This window comes from Corvus kubaryi, unplaced genomic scaffold (genome assembly GCF_017639235.1).
Source record: "Corvus kubaryi isolate FWS band 111438036 unplaced genomic scaffold, C.kubaryi_AGA036_p1.0 70, whole genome shotgun sequence".
NCBI classification, from domain to species: Eukaryota; Metazoa; Chordata; class Aves; order Passeriformes; family Corvidae; genus Corvus; species Corvus kubaryi.
In genome coordinates this window covers 5,425,389-5,443,041 of record NW_024582058.1, presented here as the reverse complement: position 1 = coordinate 5,443,041, position 17,653 = coordinate 5,425,389, and the positions used below count along the sequence as shown (strand labels likewise).

The window sequence follows — 17,653 nt, the reverse complement described above, 5'->3', positions numbered from 1 at the left end:
AGAGGCAAACAAACAGCCCAACATGAAACACACTGAAATGCAGGAATATGATTTACAGCACAGAAGAACATTCTTAGCCCTCATTATGAAACATTTAACTCCTCTGGTTTGGAGATTTCAGGGATCAGACAGGAGATTTTTTTTTTATACAATACATGGAAGTCTGTGTTTGTACCACGTGTAATTGGAAAATGTTGGCAGGGTGCACTCTTGAAACCTGTTGGCTGCAGCCTCAGAGCCCAGGGTTGGAAAACAATCCATACAAAGAACTGGCAGTATCAGGTTTGCCCTGCAGGGTTACGAGAAGGTCTTTAGAGAGCCCAAGACTGTTTTTATTAACAATGGCACAGCTCTGTGCAAGGCCCAAGACATCTGCTTTGCTTTGGGGACATCTATTAAATCCCAAGGATAGCTCAAGCTGGCAGGACTCTCATTTATAAAGTACTCGCTCTGCATGCACAATTCCTGCTCCTGGGGTAAGAGATACTGCAGCTCCTGTCAGCAGCATGCTACAGTCTAGGAGCTAGGGATCCTCGAGGATCATAAAATGAATTGGCACACATGGAAAAACAAAGGCTGCGCCAGTCCACTGGAAAAGGGTAATGCCTGCTAGAAAATAAACCAGTCAAACAGCTGAAAATCGGAGCTAATGATTCTGTACTTGTCTTTCCCAACTGCCACTGCATTTGGATCAAACAGCTTTTGCAGCCAGGCCACAGAAGCAGATATTCCCTGAAATTCCTGTAACAGCTGCCTTCTGCAGCTTTGATGCAAGAATTTCTCTTGTGATTTATTCCTTCCATCTGATAATAATTTCTGAGGGGAAGCAGAACTGCTGGCTTTCCATCAGAGAAAGCCAACATGGCAGTAACAGCTTCAGAAAGAAAGATTATGCAGATCACTGTTTTGCAAGTCCATGTCTCAAGTCACTGGTGTGATTGATGCTGAAGGGCCTGGCCTCCTGCATCTCAGCATATACCATGGGAACAGCAATTCCAGGGAGCAGAAAGGCTAATTCCGAGGATGCTGCCTTTTAATCACTGACTTGTTTTGGGCTGCAGGTAGAAGGCCTCAGTACAACCCTCTCATCGGCTGGGCACAATGCAGCTGCTCACAATTAACACAACTACACATGAGGCTGATGAAGATTTCTCTAACCTGGGAAAGAATGTTAGCCAAGGTCATTAGTTTGGATTTTAAATGAAAAAGAAAGAGAAAAGTACCAAAGAGGATAATAGCCCAGAATTAATTTCTGAGGAAGAGCCTGGAGATGGCCAAACTTCAGCTGCCAGACACAGTTAAAACAGAGCACCATCAACACCAGCTAAAAACAGCACATTTTATCCTCTCTTCACACAGCATATTCCCAGATCAAGTGCCAGAGGCTCTGTAATTGCTAAGGTGGGTGCTCAAACCCAAGCCCTGCAGAGCAGCATTTTACATCGTGTGAAGCAATTTAAGCCCTCCAGCCTGGGGTGGGGGCAGCAGTGGAAATTAAGATGAGCCGAGAACCCAGTTTCCTTTTGGGAAATGCTGGGCATCACTTCCAGCAAAGTCAGGGGTACAGAAGCAAAGCCTCTTGTACACCTTAAACTCTTGTGTAAGAGATGAGCAACACCAGAGCAGATCCTGACCCAGCACAAATTTAAGGACTTCATTAACTCAGTCCCAGAAAGTCACTACTCATAACTGCACAAAAAGTTCTTTTTTTGAAGACAAAAAATACGTCTATATTATCATCTCCAAAGTCACAAATAATGTCTCCTATTTCTAAGTATATAATTGATGCCTGGGATTTATTGTGAAAAGTAAAGGCCACTATTATAATGACTTCACTAAAAGTCATGAAATATTGTGGAAATGAAAAACTGCAGAGTCCTCTGGCACATTTGGCTCGGGAATGGGCAATATATTTGCAAGTAAAATCAGTTTAAGGTATTATATAATTGGATGAATAATCAAAAAATGCTCATTAAAGCATCAAAGGATGCTGATATAGCAAAATGCTCTCCTCTGACCTTCAGTGCTTTGCATTGTCCATTTTAACTGTTTCTTGCCGCCTGCCAAACAGAATAAATCCAGACTTTGGAATTACTCTTCAGCAACCCCCACTTTCAGCCATTTCCACCATCCATTTAAAATGCTCTTTTATCCCTCTAAGAGGTGCCTATGCAGTGGTGGGTCCTTGTGAGCTCACCCTGGTTCACTGCTGTAAGAGGTCATCAAGAGAAAAATGAAACTATTTTCTCAACCTACTAGTAATCAATAGTTATATATGGGACAATTAATCTTAAAAGATGGTTGTTCCTGATTTTTTTCCCAAAATATCACGAAACTACCACGAAACAGAAAGTTGGTCTCCATGGAACTGAATCTCTGTGGTCAGAGTTAAATGCATCTCTCAGACATGATTCTGTGAGATGACAAGCCAAATAAGCACATGTAACAGCTATTATTCTGTTAGCCATAATTTCAATCAGCAGGCATCAAACATCATTAGCTGTGATAGCTTTGGGATTTTGAGAGGGTTTTTTTAATGAAATACAGTCTTAACGGAATACTGCGACGTGTATTTGTAATTATGTATCAGCTTGGCATTTGGCTTTCCCTCCAGGGAACACAAAAAGACAGTAGATGTGAAGAAAAATGACAAAAAGGAAGCTCTACAAAAACTCTCAACAGAAAGGAAGGGAGAGGAAAAAGCCAGAAGCACAGATCTTAAGCTACCAAAAGGTACTAGGAGTATATTTTAACATCTCTCTCTCTTTTTTTTTTTTTTTGGTAGCTTATTTTTGTAAAACGGAAGTAGCTCAGATTTGCAAGTTCTGGAGCATAGGAGGAGGTTCAAGTGTTAATGATGAATAATATTGTGGTAAGAGATTGTTTTTTAATAAAGAAACCTCAATTTATTATTATGAAAACCCATTTTATAGGTTTAAAAACTTATATGGTACCTAGCCATGCACCTACCAATTTCCTTTTGTAAGATACTATTTTTGGTAGGTGTTTTTAAATGGGCTTTTAATACAAAACCCCATTAGCACTGGTTCTATACCAAAGCTTTAGTTGCTCCAACTTGGATGTCCACAAACCATTAAACACATGTTCTGTTCATTTAAACAGCTTCACAAATACTATTAATAATTTTCCAACTAGTGAAATTATTTTCATATTAAAAATGAATGCAAACAGAAGCCAGTAATGGTCCATTTCATAAGCAAGACATTCAGGGGAAGAAAATATTAACAAGCTCTTGCATATTTTTACTTGCTATTTACATTCAAACATGATAAATGTTTTAGGAATATTTAATACACATGGCAAAAATGCCACTAACACAATTCGAACCCTTCCTCCAAGGACCCATCCCCACCATCATTCCCAGCTGATCTCGTTAACTGCAGCTACCAGCACCAAGTACTTCTGCAGAGCAGAAGACACAAGCCATAAGGTAGATGCAAATGGTTCCTTTTTATTTTTTATAGCAAGATAAGCCACTGCAAATTGTGTTTATGGTTACTAGGCAGGAAAAGCCGCTTCAGACGAGACCAAAGAACAGTAACAAGGGCTTTGTTTTGAGCCACAGTGTTTCCACCCTCACTCAATTAGGCACGAGGGACCTTTTCTCCCTCACATAGCAAACACCTCTTCCCCTCAGTCCTCCATTACCAACATTTGGGGGAAAAAAAGCCCCAAAAGCCCCAAACAAACAATTCCCCCTTACATAAAGGCCTTCTTTTTCAGGGGTATTGCACAAGAAAGCAAGTTTTTCATACACATTGTTCCTAATTTAAATATTTTAACAGAAGAAACTTGATAGCAAAAGCAACAACAAAAAACCCCAAACACAACCCCCCACCAAACCCCAGTACTTTCAAATACCCAGACTATTAAATTAAACCTCATAAACCTCACAAAGCATGAACATACACAACCCTCAAGTTCACAAAACCCACAAACTTCTCCTGTCCGAATAACAGCTCCCTTTTCCTGCCTAAACCAGGCCCCACACGAAGATGGCTCAGCCCTCAGGCCCTTACCTGGCTGCCGCCCTCACAGAGAAGCTGCCACGCTCAGCCATGTAGGATCCAGGGACAGGAATATCCCACAGCCATGAGGCATGCAGGGACAGGAATATACCCCAAAGGGAGCAGGAGAACTGCCCAGTTTGGCTGCTGAAGGGGGAATGCAGCCTGGCCAGGGGAGCACACCCAGCTGCAGGTGGTGATGCCTCAGGCTCCTGGGGCTCCCCCACAGCTGAGGGCAGTTACTTGATTGGATGTGCTGCAATCAGCCCCTTGATTTTGTTCACCTGTTCTTACCCTGCAGTTTTGTAAAATCTTTGTATCACCTCCATAAATTGTGTTTAATCCAGAGTATGTAATTTGTTTCCTTTGACAATGAGGGAGATAATATTCTGTTTTCTATAGTGTGATCCTTGTACCAAATGTCAGACGAGTTGCTCACTTTACTCCCAGTTTCCACTTTGACTAAAACTAGCTCTAACAACCTACCCAGTGCTGCATCTTTTTGACACAACAGAGGTTTTTCAAGTGTTACTTGTCTTTCACATCAGTCCAGACAAAAGACTGAGTTCAGCAAATGCAGGACAAACCCCCTTGTCTGTAGCTGAACCACAGGCTGATGAAGGGACCTGAAAAATCAGTGAGTCCTAAAGGGGAGATGCCCCAGAGGCCCCTCTGTCCTCTTGGCCATACACTCAGGGCTGATCAGACATTTAAATACTCCTGCAATGAATAAAAGGAAGCAAATGCCCATGTCTGAGAACTGTCATCGTGTAAGCTGACAGAAATGATTCAACAGAAATGGGGAAAAGACCAATGAAATGCTGTGAGGGCTTTTGTTTTCTTTGTACATATATCCCAGATGGACTGGGTAGGACTATGGCCACATGAAACAACTAAGTGTAGGTCTATTAAATTCACACCCAGCCAATGCCACATGTGCCATGAGTTAGCCAGGTGTATGTATGTGTGAGGGCTGTGTGCACTGCATTTTATGTTATTTCTAGTAGAAAGCCACACAGAATTAAATCTACAGGTTTTGGTGGTTTCTCGTGTTGCAAACCCCTTGTCCACATGGTTGTTTTCTTTTCATCCTTCAAGACAGGAGGCTCCTTCTGTGTACAGATAGTATTTCCCATCCTTACTTTGAAAATGCTTCACTGACGAGTCCCTAGACCTTGATCTACTCTCCTTAAGTCACTGAGAGGATTTTCAGCTCTTTGGTAGGGCTCAGAAGAATAAAGCTTCACTTTAAACTCTTCACTGAGCCACCTTGGACTGGTTTTCTCTGCCCTCACTCACGTGGAGTCTTGTGGTTGCTGCATTTTAAGTGATTTAGGGGAAAACCCACATGAAAACATTGCACAGTGAAAGCAAAAATGGTACAGGGTTCTGGAAATGTGATACCAAGTGTCATTACTGAAGGCTGTATTGCAGCATTTTCAATTCTGTCTTGGGAAAAAGTCCACTCAGTGCCTTATCCGTAAAGGGGGATGGTCAGGGAACAGGAGAAGCTTCCCTGCAAAGGTTTGGATATATGTATTGCCACAGAACAAAAGGAAAATGAAAAATAGGCCTTAAAAGCCAAGTATGTTAGAAAATCATTTTCCCGGGCCAGAATTTACTATGAATAGATCTTTTCAGACCTAAGCAGCGCTAAGAAAGTAAAGGCTTCTCTGAAGCCAGGTTTCAGCCAAAAAAAGGTGTTCCTTTATTTCTCCTTCTCTCAATAAGGTCCAACTCCTTTCTGTTGGTTCTGCCCCTTTCTTCCTACATTAAGTAAAAAAAAAACCAAAAAAACCCAGAAAGAGTGGAGCTGGACAAGTTTGATAGTTGGGCTCAATTCTTACATTTGTAAAGAGGTGTTTTTTTATCAGAATGGCATCCACAAACTGAGAAAACAAACTAGAAATCTAACAACAACAACAACAACCACCTCTGTGGTTTTATCTGACAGATTGAAAGAGGTGTGGAAACAGCCTGTCTCTCTAATATCCCTTTCCTATGTCAACTCATGCGGAAAAAAAATCTCCTTACACTAAATAAAGCTCATGGAATGTATTCTGAAGTCATCTCCCTATATGTAAAACAGATTTCTTTCTCACGTCATGCTGAAGTGATGTCAAAAATGGTTTTGACTTGAACCATGTTAGAGAGCTGAGGGCAGTTTCAGTGCTTGCTCTGCCACACTGGATTTACCTGGAATCAGACAGTCTTGATGGCACAATCTGAGAAAACCGCTTTTGTAGCCCTGATGGCAATGGGCTAGAAAATACACTCTAATAATAATAATAATAATAAATGAAAATAGGTTAGTCCTTACCTAAAAGCCTAGGATCACTTTCTGCTAGGTAATCAAGGCTGAGCTGGAGAATTCTGCTCCAATTTCCAGCATTATTGACTGTGTGGGATGTGTCACTTCCCCAAACATCTGTCTGCACACGTTGTGTAACTTTTGTAACCTATCAATCACTGTGTTGTTTCTTATTAACGGAGAGACCAATTTTTGTCAATATACTGCTAATCAATATATTACAGGAGTTGACTGCAGCTGCAACAATCCCAAACATTTATTAATCCCATCAGGAGCAAGGCTGAGTATAAAAGCTGTAAACTCACCCAAAACACCCACAGGCTTGTAGATTTCATCCAGTTTAATTTTGTATGCACGGGCTTTACCACAGAACTAAGGATTTATACACCAGCTACTTGCTTTGAATGAATTACCAGCAAAAGTCCAATTCTGCTTAGAAAGCCAATGAAATTCAAAGCCACGAAACCGATGCCGAGTTCTTAAACACTCCAAGTACTGCACTTGTTTATCAGGCTTTATTGACAGGAACTCTGCACCCAAGCCCAGGGCTCAGATAATTGGTAAGGGTCTATGACAGGATGTTAATTCACTTCAGCAGAGGAGAGGGATCTGTGAGGGCCCCTCGTTTTACAAATACAACTCCACAATACACATCAGCAGAATTCCTAAGGGCCACAGCTCTGGGGTGCCATGGGGCTGGATGCCCTCTCCATGCTGCTTCCTCTTAGCTCTTTTTGATATTCTCTAGAGAGCTACTAAAGGAAAAAAAATTGCATTTCAAACACTTCCTTGGACAACCCCAGAAGTCTCAGACAGATGTCTGTGAGCATGTCTGAGTGAAAGTCCACCTGCAGAGCTGTAAAGCACCACCTTTTAAAATTAAGGTGATTTTTCTCCATCCTTGGGGCTGCTTACCTAGACAGTGCTTTTAAAGACTAAGAATTCTGTCCCTGAAGAACTGTTCTTCCAGCTACAAGTTGGAAATCCAGCCCTGGAGCAAAACATGGAATCTTAAGTGCAAAGATGCCTGAGTGCCTCCTGTCTTTCAGGGGATTCTCCCAGGCAATATGTTCACGTGGGATTTAGAGGCTTTAGTGCACAGCTCCTTGAACTTACAAGTACAGCCACAAAAATCACCCAAGACACTGCTTTTTGTGTCATCAGAGTGCTATTGTTTACTACACCAAATCATGGCAATGCTTTTGGTCTCATACAAACAGTGCATGGACACCACTCATTTCATAGAATCATTTAGAATAATTTAGGTTGAAAAAAGCCCTTAGGATAATCAAATCCAACCAGTGCTTCCATCCCGTGCTGGAATTCACTGGCAGGATTTGTTCATGTTAGCTGCCAATATTTCAGTCTGGAGACAGAACTAGTGGGTCATTCTAATGCCAGTCATTCACTGACAGAATGAAAATTATCTCTGCTAGGATTTGGGATTCATTCGGAATGCTTTGCCTACCTGTGTGATCAACAACCTTTTACACTGTTAACATGATGAAATGTTAGCTGGAAAGCAGTGGACCGGAATTAGCTTCTTACCATGTCTCTGGCTGAGAAACACAAGGTGACCTCACAATTTAAAACCTGACAAAATTTTAAATTCCCAACTGTTACTTAGCTTCCCGTCAATGCTTGCTCTGTCTCCTTCATCTTCCTTGATTAGGCATCGACTGTGATCAAATTATCTTTCCCTGGGAATGGAGAGAGCATCTGATACATTCTGGCTCTGAACTCCACTGGATTTCCCTGAAATACCATTCAATAGAGACAATTTCCTGCATATCTCTTTTTCATTGCAGTGTTTTCAACTGTACATCCTTATATATGCATAACTTTGTTCTTTTCATACAGGAATCTTTGCCAGGCTGCTGTGTTACCAACAGGAAAGGTGGCAAACCCTGCCAAACCTCTACAGAAAGGGTCAGTGTCCCTATGACTCAGAGATTTTGTTGGGAGAAATGGGATGAAACTGAGTTAAGGTAATTGGGCTGAGCATAGAGAAGAGGTGAAAGGGCTCCTCACATATGAGGCTCAACTCTGATTTTAATGCAAGCCACCAGAACTGTACCACCACTTTAAAAAAGTAACCTGTGTTTGGAATGATAAAAAGCCATTTAAAAGAGACTGGGTAGACTGAACAGGAAGAAATAGATTAATAGATCTCCATGTGAGCATAATTGATTTTGGGCATGTACTCCACAAACCCTTCACCAATGATTTATCTTCATTTGGGGGGTATAACACCGAGTTCAATCAGGTCCTCAGAGAGACATCCATCAAATGCATCATCAGCAAAGAAAAGTGCGGCCTTCTCTTTCTATTTTATCTTTCCTTTTGCTTTCATATGACTTAAACAAAACAGGAGAACCTTTTTCTTCTAAAAATAAATAAATCACTGCTAGTTATTGAAGTAATTCTGGGACAAGTGACCCACCAGTATATACAACAATTGAATTTTCCCCTGAACCATGAATTTTCCCTTTCTCTGGGTGGCAACACACCAGTCAAGAAAGTTTGGAAAGACATGAGGAAAAGGCTGCAGTAAGAGGTTTCAACAAGGTTTGGTAAAGGTGGGGAAAAGGAATGTGTGCAAAACATCACAAAAAAGAACTAGAAGGGAATCATCAGGAAGCTGCAGCCAGGATTATAATTACTTTAAACATTCAAATATGACAAAAGAGGATGGAATAAAAACATAACAGTCAGGCATGAAACGTAAAAAGTAAATGTTACGCTATGTTCCAATCGCTGACTTTCTGATTTATCTACTTTTCCTGCACTTACTTAATTGTAAACTCTGAGGAGGAGCAATACAATTCTTTGAAATCACATTTAAGAAACGCATGGACAGCATTTGGTTTTGGGTGTGTAAGCTCACTGAAATGGGCACCTCATCTATCATATTCCACATATTATTTTTTGTGACATTTAAATAACATTGAACTCCATCAGGGCAGAAAGCAAATGGAAATTTTGGGAACATTTTCCCAACTACTTCCCTTGCTTTTCATAATTTTTGACTAATCAGGCCAGGGGGGTGCAGGGGATACACGTGATAAACACAGAGTTCAGACATTTGCAGGTCTGTAGCTTCCTCCTCATGATAATTCACAGACACATGGAAAAGCTGAGGTAGGAAGGCATCTTTGGTGATCCTACAGTCCAAGCACCTCTCAGAGCACAGTCAGAACAGGTTCCTTAGGACTGTGTCCAGCTGGACAAAGAAGAAGCCCAGCAACCAAAAAAACCCACAGCAATAAACAATTGGAATTCCCTGAAAATCAATTTATATCCACTGCCTCTTGCCCTGCTAAGATTTTGCATTCAAAGCAACACAGGGAAGCAAACAAAAAATTATTTCACTTTTTCTCTCAAGTTCAGAAACCCAGAGCTGAGCTCTGAAGTCACACTGCCAGCCCCTATGCTTAATCTACAAAAATAATGAAATGGGATCAGTTACAATGAAATACAATCCCCAAGTAATTGAGACAGATTCAGATTTAATTCATCTTTGCAAAGGAGTTGGAAAAGTTGATGGTGGAAAAGGTAATTTTTCTTTTATAAAACAGCTCCCAGCATGAGAAAGACTTTTTTCCTCTAAAAAAAAATGACCTAAGCTGAAAAGAAATATCCCTCAACAATGGGAAACCTGATCCTGCATGAAAATGTAAGCAGAATAGGAATTAAATTAGTAAAATATCTTCAGCTTTCAGAGGACTAAAAATTGGGAATCATTCTGTGGTACTCTCCTGGAAAGCCTAACAGCACTAGCGAAGGGCAAGGTTTTCCTGAAGTTCTGTTAAAGCATCCTAGACAAAATAACAGGGTTTAAGCAACTACTCCTGTGTTATCTCTTAGATCTGAGTGGGTAAAGTGCTTATTGCTGCTGGCTCAAATGTGTGTGGAATAACAAAACATGTCTGTGAGTGGTACTGAGCACGGGGAGATGGGAATTCCTGCTCCAGCCCCTGGCTTGGTTTCTGTCTGGTTCTGGGGCAGATCTCTTGGCAGCTGGTATCAATACTGCACTTCCCTGGATCGTATAGACACAAGGCATGGATTTTGGTGCCACTGGGGCACTGCTCCCCTACATGTTTGGGGGACCTAAAAGCAAAGGTCTGTTTAATCACTAAAATGAATTATTTTGCAAAAAAGCAGAAATCAGTCTGACTTTTAAGCCAGGAATACTCCTGTTTGTGATCATCCAAGGAGCTGGCAGCAGAAACCATGTGCTATGACATCAATGGCCAAATGTTTTGCTCTGAGATTATCCATGGAGAATAACTGCATTCAACCTTTAATCTGCAATTTTCTATGGACCAGTACATTTCAAACTGACAATTTCAAAAGGCCAAACACCACTGTCAAAACCTTCAAATAATTAAACTTAAAAACAATACAAATCAACTATTTCTCCAAGGCAGAACTGGTCACTGAACTGTCTTCTGTGTGTGCAGGGACCTCAGCTACACAATGCCCTGTTAGTACTCCACAAAGAAGTAGGATCATGTAGTTTTATTCACTATACAAAATCTTCTATTAAAAATTATGGTCCTTGCCTTCTATTTTATGAATATTTAAAATCTCTAAGTGCATTTTTTACGTTCTCCATCACTGAATACCACAGTTCCCTTTGTGTTCAATGTGCTGATTTATTCCCACTGGCACCAATAACAGGTAATAGAAAAGACCCCACAGCATTATTAATTACCATAGGCATTAATTAGATGTTACACATGGGAACAAGACAGATGGCAAGACAAACAGGAGTCAGACAGACAGGTATGGCTGAGTACCTCACACTGTCCTGGAAAGATGGATGATGCCTCTCTAGGTGTGTGAGCTGATAGGGAATGACCTTCGTTGATGGAGAAGACACACGGTGGTAAGAAATATTAATGATGAGACAAGTACCAGAAACTTCAGGTATAGGAGAGATGTAAAAACAAAGGAACAAGCAAATGTTTCCTCAGCTCAACTGCGTCCAGTAATTGAAATAAATGGAACATCCCAGCTGAGGAAGGGAATGGCATCTGCACTGAGTGACAATGATCCCATGCTGAAGGATGGCTGGTGGCTCCCTACAGCTGCTGCTCGCTTTGCTTAATCATCTCCCAGCAGGAAGAGTGATAACATGCCAAAGGCGTCCATCCTTCTTTTCTCTCCCCTCTAATTGCTATTTTACTTTTCAAATAATTGACAGAGCTTAGTTATGCATTTTGTATTAGCCCAGAAGAGCTGTGGGAATGGGGAACACAGCCCAAGCCCTTCCATCCCAGCTGCTGCAGGATCAAATGACGGACTCTCTGCTCCTCTCTCCTGGTCATCCCATTACCATGACCCCCCTCCCTGTCAGTGAAAAGAGAGAGAGAAGAAAGACAAAGGAAATATTTTGCTTGAACTCCTTGCAGCAAAATACATCTCCTAAACCCAGAGTTTTTAATGTCATATTCACACAGTATGGTAGATGAAATTCAAGTGAAGGGGTTGCCCCTTTCTAACAGGAAGGGATGTGTAGTAATGATATTCAGGTGCTGTGCAAGAGATCAGAACGAAGTGATCCTCAGTTTGTTTCCACGGGAGCCCTGTCCATGCTCTTTCCCACCCCAAATAAGCAGCATTAAGCCCACTGGGTTTGGTAAGGGTGTTTACAGACACCAGAGTCCTTGCCTTTCTGAGCCTCCCCTCATCTGTTGCCCAACCCGCCACATGCAATCCTGCATTTAAAATGGGTACAAGAGGCTTGGGTCAGGCAGCAGAGAGCTCTGCAAGCTGCAAGAGCTCGGGATTTATTGGTTTTGTCCAGGGATCCACTGGCTGGGGAAAGTCCAGGGATAGCCCAGTGATAGCCCAGGGATACTGTGCCCAGCTTCAGCTCCCACTGCAGCTCTGCGCCCACCAAGGGGCTGGGACAGGCTTTGGTGCGACAGCAGTTTTAGGGTTCTTGTCCTGGGACAAACAAATCTTGTGGTGGCCTCTGTTACCTCCCAGCTAAGGCTGACGAGAGCCTGTCTGTCTGTCTGTCCCTCTGTGCTATGTGATAGCTGATGGAACTCAGAATAAATGCCCAATTCCTGCCCAGCTGGAGATGACAGCCAGCAGATCCTCGCCCCAGGGGGTTCTCTTATCCCTTTTTAGCATTTGCAGACAGAAAAGTGATCACAGCTTTTCCTTCAGCCCAGGGGGATTTCACCAAGCACATCTTTATGCCAAGTCTGGCATGTCGCTTCCGTGATTGTTTGGATGAGGCAGCATCAGATTTGTTAGAAACTCAAAGCAGAGTCCGTCTCCCACTTAGAGCACAGTTAACCCACATCTTTATCCCTACAAACATCGAGACATGGCAGGGCCAACACATAATTAAACAGCCAGTTTAACTGGTGTTATCAGTAAACAAATGCTGTTGTTTCTCCATATCCTAAAAAAGATCAAGTTTTCCATGTTACATCCAATGATTTGTTTTCAAGGTTTTCTGTGCAATTGCTTTCCACTGGGCCAGAAAGCAGCTAATCAGCTGAAGGCTCTGCAGTGGGCAATTGACAGACAGTTAATAGCTTTAAAAAAATTTTTTCTATGACCTGCCAAAGTTATTTAGGTTTTCTTCAAGGTTTGTAATACAGATCTATGTGCCAATTTATTTAAATTATTTTCCAGTATACCTTGAAAATCATGGAAAATCGAAATAAATGGATAAAGCATGGAGTGCAAGGATGTGTTGCTCCAGACTGTCTCCTTGGCTTCATCTTCACATAAGCACAGAAACAATAATAACAGTCAAATGTAAAGAAATTGGGAAAACATCAGCTTAAGCATAATTAATCACTGTATTACTGAATAACGTTACTGTATTACTGAATAACACGAAGAACAAACAATACATACGTAGCTCAGAGAGAAATCCAGATTTTTCATGAATCTTATGGAAAGATGTGATCATTATCAACTTCACAATATTTTAAGATGACTGTTTACATGTTAAGTCTTACAAAAATCTCACATTCATCTCTCTAATTTCATTCTCTGAGTTTTAAGGGAAAATCCCACCTCCCACCCAGCAAGGAAAGCTGAGGAAACTTCAGATGGAAATCTCCAGCGGATGTATTAGAGCTATAAAACTTAGCACATGAATTGTGGCATGGACTCTTATACATTTAGTGCAGCAATCCTGGGATCTCTATGACAACAATCCCAACAGATGCTCTCTGAATGCTGCTGCTGCACAAGGCACTTACTGTGCTTCTAATGGGAAAACCACTATGCTGATTCCCACAGATTATTTTTGGAATGAGAAATTGCTTGTTACGATATTTTACTAAGAATATGGAGAGGGGGTTGCACTGAAACATGTAAATGATCTAAAATTTGGGCTGAGTACAGACACAAAAGCAGGAGTTCAAGGTGATGTCAGTGCTCTCCTGCCTCTTCCTTCTCTCCTACGGAAGATCATTAGGAATTGACTGGTTTGGGCCCAGAATACCTCCAGGAAGCCTCAGCTGCAGTTCAAGCTGCATCATGGACCACAAGAGAATTAGAAAGGAGATCCCTTCACCTTCCACACTGGCTGGGCTGCTCACCAGCCATATCCCTATCTGCCCATTTATTTGTGGTTAGAGATCAGTGGAGAGCTGCTCCAGTTTTGTTTCATGAGACTGGAAGCAGTCAGAGGTCTGTCCGGTCCCTCCGCCAGGGCAGTGGCCACGTGCACTGCTAAGGACACGGGCAGAGTCCTTTAAATGTCTCATCCCACAAAACCCTATTTTCTTTCTTTTATTTTTTCTGACATAGGAACGGGCTGAAAGCAGCCTCCCCTGTTTGCAGCAATGCCTGTTTCCATGGCACCCAGAGAAGCAGCTGATGGCCTTGTTATAACAAAAACTCTAATAAATTTCAACAGATTGCTGGGAATTGCTTTTTTTTCCCCCCTAAACCCAGACAACTCTCCATTCCTGGAACCACCTCCTATATGGTCTGAAACTCTATGGTAAAGTTAAACTCTTCATAGTGATGATAGTTTTTTTAAACAAGAAATAAAATTTAACGTGCATCCCTCAGAGAGAAAGAAAAAACCCAAACCTTATCAATGTTTCTTAGCTATCATGGACTTGACAGAGCTCTAAATACGTTTGTCTGATGAATCCTACCTGTGCAACATCTGTTCACAGCCACTGAAAAGCAACCATGGATGGCCTTAGAGACAGAACATCTTCCCCCTTGAACTGTGCTCCCAAAAAGCTGCTAAGCTGCTGTGCTGCCCTGTGAATTTTTGAAAAGAGATAATTGAACATGGGCATTTTACACTCAAATACACTTTTCATCACTCTGATATTCACCTCTGTAAAACCTCATGAATATGTAGCACTGTCTTTTACCTCTTTTTAGTGTCTTCCATCCCAGGTTGAGTCAATTTTAGATTAATTTGGTTTCTAAGGTGTTGATCCTGAGGATCCTTTGATTTTGTGTACAATTATAACTGAACATTGAGGAGCATTTACAAAACTGGGAAAAGCAGTGGAAGAGAATTGTCTTTTCATAGTTTCAAAGGTAACTGGAAAAGTCCAGACATTATCCCTCGTGCTTTGTTAATTATCCTGGTGACAGCCTGTGTTACACTGGTCAGGAAAGAAAATCAGATTTCAAAACTGAGGACAAAACAAAAAGCAGTATTCAAATGACTGTATGGAAAGAAAAGTAGAGAAAGCAGTACTAACATTGCATTTGAGAATTCAGTATTAATGGAAGATTTTGTGCTAAATTCAGAGTACCTGTTTGCCAGAGGTGGCCTCAATGTTGAGCATTACCAGGTTCTTATGTTAAAGGGAATCAATGAATGTTTAACCTGAGCATTTCTCCACATCCTGTTCTCAGTTCAGTGCCTGTTACTGCACCTGCTCTGCTCTCTGCACCCCAGCACCTCACAGATGGTGACCCAAACTCAGTAAGGAACTGCTCAAAATATGTCTTTCCCCAAAGAACCTGTAATTCAGTTAATGAATAATAAAAATAATAGATCCTGCAGAACCATAGAACTGCATATTCTTAAACATGTGTCTTCTTGGCACACTGTGGAAAAACAACTGAAAAGCCTTAACCGAATTTCAAAGAGAAACCACATTTAGATATTAACTAATTGTCAAAAGTAACTGTCCTACAGGTAATTACAGAGAAAAATACCCAGAAATAAAATCACATGACCTTAACCAAACATGACCTCAAAGGAAATGATCTTTGGGAGCCACAGGAAGGAAAATATGGATAGGGAATAAAGTGAGACTGCTGTTCTTTAGGAACAGTAACTTAATCACTACTGTTACTGACAGATCATTTCACTATGAGAAATAACATACATTAAAACCATGGAAGAGTTTCTCACTGTTTTGGGAGACGCTGCTGTAACACATTGAAATTATCACTAAGGGGTTAGAAATGCACTTTGGCATCCCAGGCTCTACCATATGGTTTGCATCCCCACTTCTTGAGGAGCTGCGCACGTGTTCTGCACAGGCACAGGGAGAGTGTTCAAACAAAACACAGCCCCAGCAATTCTCCATCTCATCCACAAAGGGCTTAATAAAATGACTGAAATTACTCCAGTTTAGCACATCATTATAAATCATTTTGCAGCCCTAATAGTCTCAGGTTCAGACATTAAAAGGACAATAAAACTGCTTAGGAAATGTTCTCTCCACTTAAGAAGCACGATGGAATTCACCAAACTTACTTCAACGTCTGGGGAATCGCCAGGAACGTTAATAAACTAAAGTGCTTGAGGAGTCTATTAATTTTGGACAGTGTGATTTATCTTCTGATACTCTTTAGAAAGTTGCCCAGACAAAACTCCTCACTGGCTGATTTTGTGTACTGTTCCCAGCGCTCCAGTAGTTTTCTTTCTGCTCCCTACCCTGGAATGGACTTTTCCCCCTGGAGATGAGAAGCCCTCTCCACACCCTTACTCGGCTGTGTCCTGCCTGCTGGAGGGGTCCAAGCAAACATGCAATTTTCCTCCAAATATATGGAAAACATGACCCAGCAGCTTCCTCCAAGGCCTTTTTGCCTGGATAATCCCAGACAGACTGCTTCCAGGTGTGAGCATCCACATCCTGCCTTCAAGCCATGTAAAAATTGCCACTCTGCTGACAGAGCTCCACCTTACGGATTTCTATTTTTCATCTTTCCTGTTTGTTTGGCAGACTGAAGGATTGAAAAAAGCACGGGTTAGCATTTGGTTTGTTTTAAAATGCTGCAAAAATTTATTCTGCTGGCATAGCACATGACCCACCCTCCAGGGAGGGACACTGTGCTGCTGTCACCATTTTTGCCGTGACACCTTTATCACTGGCTGAGCAGGACTACATCCAATATCTCATCTTCCTCTCAGCACAGCCTGAAAGTATCACTACCATCCTGTTGATCTGTGCTGGCTAAGTGGCAAAAAGCTGCACTGTCTGTCCTCTCCATCAGGTTCCTCTGGTGCCATGGGGGCTTTAGATCAAACCAAGGCCATATAGTTTGTCCTGGAAATATATACATTGAATTTTCAACATGCATCCCTGTAGCAAAGTATGTTAAATACCACTGAGGGAATATTAAACAACTCCAGAAAAAACTGGCATTCTACCTAATTTCTTTCTTTGTGTCTCAGGCAGGTAAATTATTAGGAATTTGCTATCAGAGAGCAAAACATTTCAATGTTCCACATGATAATAGTAATGAGACGTGCCAACAACCATAATTTGTGCATTAGGAGAGATCGAAAGGGCTGTTTAAGGGCGTGACAGTGGCTCATTTGCCATGGCACAGGGTGACATTTTGTAAACCTGTGACACGGCTCAGACTGTGCTGCGCTGCAATTGCTACATGTGCTCCTTTCCTCCTTTTCCCCATCTTGACAGGGAAAGCAATTCCTACACCTTCAACTACAAACCAAAACAAATGAGAGGGAGAGATTATTTGTGTTTGATGTGTTCTGCTTCTCGCCACTCGATAATTTCATCCAATGGTGCTGCTCCACACAACTGATGTGATTTGTTGGACTCTCTAGCAGCTAATGTTTTTATTTTGAAATTGTTATCTTATTGATTAGATTTTTCATATACTTCACATTTACTTGCTTCTATCTCCTCCAAAACACTTTCCACACTTCATTTTGTCCACAGTGCAGTTCTACTTACTTATATATTATAACACATAATTTTATACAACATAGAACGAATGCAAAGTTCATGATCAATTTGAAAGATTAAAAGTAAGATTTAAATTCTCCTGGATGAAAGTGACTTCTGAAAAAGTTAATTATTCCTCCTTACCT

At 41.4% G+C, this 17,653-nt stretch overlaps 1 long non-coding RNA gene across 3 annotated transcripts in view; it reads right to left on the bottom strand.

Moving 5' to 3' along the window:
• LOC121674743 overlaps positions 1-17,653 on the bottom strand; it is a 178,868-nt gene that overhangs the window by 55,863 nt on the left and 105,352 nt on the right. For 2 of the 3 annotated variants that reach the window (XR_006019813.1, XR_006019812.1), the window contains exon 4: positions 14,490-14,601. The exons of the other annotated variant lie outside the window; for it this stretch is intronic. This is a non-coding gene — a long non-coding RNA (uncharacterized LOC121674743). The remainder of the gene's footprint in view (positions 1-14,489; positions 14,602-17,653) is intronic. 3 annotated transcript variants of the gene reach the window in all.